Below are 2,515 nucleotides of genomic sequence, written 5' to 3' on the forward strand. Positions count from 1 at the left end.
TAATAACTACGGTAAGAGCCGACTTATTACCACAATTTTCTCACCGAAACTTGCCGGTTGACATGTGGTCGGGACCCATGTTCGCTTGACCGCTCTGTTCCATAGTAAAGCTTCACCTTCGGGAATTTCAAACAAGGAAACACCGGCTGTGTTTGTGTGGCTAAAGGCTAAAAGCTTCCCACCTCCATCGTTCTACTTTTACTTCTCCATTATTAATTGAACAAATTGCAAAAGATTCAGCAACACAGATGTCCAGAATACTGTGTAATTATGCGATTAAAGCAGACTACTTATAGCTTGGATCGGGCTGGGAAAAAATGTCCGCTACAACCAGTGACGTCAAACGCAACGTTTTCAACATGACACTTCGCGGGAAATTTAAAATTGCAATTTGGTAAACTAAAAAAGCCGTATTGACATGTGTTGCAATGTTAATATCTCATCATTGATATATAAACTATCAGACTGCGTGGTCGGTAGTAGTGGGTTTCAGTAGGCCTTGAAGGTTTTTTCTGACTTCACACAAATCCACAGGTTACATCGGATTACTCAGAGTAGAAGAGCGGGTGGACACCCTAACACCGACAAACATTTGGTCTGTACTGCAGTATTATTAGCAGAGGCCACTGGGTTGTCATCAAGGCCGCGTTAAACATAAGGGGGTTTTGGGAGCCCCCAAACCTTAAAGGGGAACATTATCACATTTTCAAAAGGGTTAAAAACAATAAAAATCAGTTCCCAGTGGCTTGTTGTATTTTTTTAAGTTTTTTTCAAAATTTTAACGGTTTTGGAATATCCCTAAGAAAAGCTTTAAAGAGCTTGATTTTCGCTATTTGCGATGCGACTATCCATTTCCCTGTGACGTCATACAGTGCTGCCAATGTAAACAAACAATGGGAATACCACAGCAAGATATAGCGACATTAGCTCGGAATAAGACTCGGATTTCAGCGGTTTAAGCGATTCAACAGATTACGCATGTATTGAAACGGTTGGTTGGAGTATGAAAGTATTGAAGAAGAAACTGAAGCTATTGAGCGAAAAGTTATTGACGCTATTCATAGCCATAGCATGGCCGAATAGCTGCGTTAGCATCGCCGGTAAAATGTGCGGACCAAACGATCAGGACTTTCGCATCTCTTGACACTGGAGCAACTTAAATCCGTCGATTGGTAAGTGTTTGTTTGGCATTAAATGTGGGTGGAATGAAACGTAATATAGTTGCAAATGCATCTGCAGGTTATCCATACATCTCTGTGCCATGTCTGCTGTAGCACCGCCGGTAAATAGCATGTTAGCATCGATTAGCGTAGCATGTTAGCATCGATTAGCTGGCAGTCAACATAAAAAAAACTTACCTTTGTGATTTCGTTGACTTTATCGTTGCAAATGCATCTGCAGGTTATCCATACATCTCTGTGCCATGTCTGTCTTAGCACCGCCGGTAAATAGCATGTTAGCATCGATTAGCTGGCCGTCGCGCCGCAACCAAATATGTCTGATTAGCACATAAGTCAACATTAACAAAACTCACCTTTGTGATTTTGTTGACTTCATCGTTGCAAATGCATCTGCAGGTTATCCATACATCTCTGTCATCGCCGGTAAAATGTGGAGACACTTTGGTACATTCAATGGGGGTCTGGCGGCAGACACTTTCGCATCTTCGGGCCAGTGGTGCAACTTGAATCCCTCCCTGTTAGTGTTGTTACACCCTCCGACAACACACCGAGGAGGCATGATGTCTCCAAGGTTCCAAAAAATAGTCGAAAAAACGGAAAATAACAGAGCTGAGACCCGGTGTTTGTAATGTGTTGAAAATGAAAATGGCGGCTTTATTACCTCGGTGACGTCACGTCCTGACGTCATCACCACATGAGCGATAAACAGAAAGGCGTTTAATTCGCCAAAATTCACCCATTTAGAGTTCGGAATTCGGTTGAAAAAATATATGGTATTTTTTCTGCACCATCAAGGTATATATTGACGCTTACATAGGTCTGGTGATAATGTTCCCTTTTAACAACATCATGATTTTACTTAACAAAATGATGCAATGCAAAATTCTAAATTACAGTTAAATTTGAATTAAATTGAAGATAATCTGGCGAGCGCATTCGCGTCTCAGAGTGGGGCAGAGACTAGTCAACTTCAAGAATTGTGCTGGCCAGTAGTCAGCACGCTTGGCTCTCACACCTCTTGACCTGGCTCCGCCTGGGAGCAACGAAAAAAACCACCGCTGAGAGAGCGAGAGTACACAATCACAACAGGAAGCAGAGCTGTCTTTGTGATTGACAGCCATTTCTAATTTTCCTGAAGGAATCAATAAAGTACTATCTATCTATGAACACCAATCATTGCATTTCGCTGTCAAAATAAGGGGCCCCTGATAGGGTGGGGGGCCCTGGGCTTCAGCCCACATAAACTCTTGCCATGGTTGTCTTTCACTACGGGCTTGGAGCGGATTAAAAACGCAACATTCCTTCAAATGGATCACATTTAATGTGTGCAAATG

The sequence above is a fragment of the Nerophis ophidion genome, linkage group LG05, assembly GCF_033978795.1.
Source record: "Nerophis ophidion isolate RoL-2023_Sa linkage group LG05, RoL_Noph_v1.0, whole genome shotgun sequence".
In the NCBI taxonomy this organism is placed as follows: domain Eukaryota; kingdom Metazoa; phylum Chordata; class Actinopteri; order Syngnathiformes; family Syngnathidae; genus Nerophis; species Nerophis ophidion.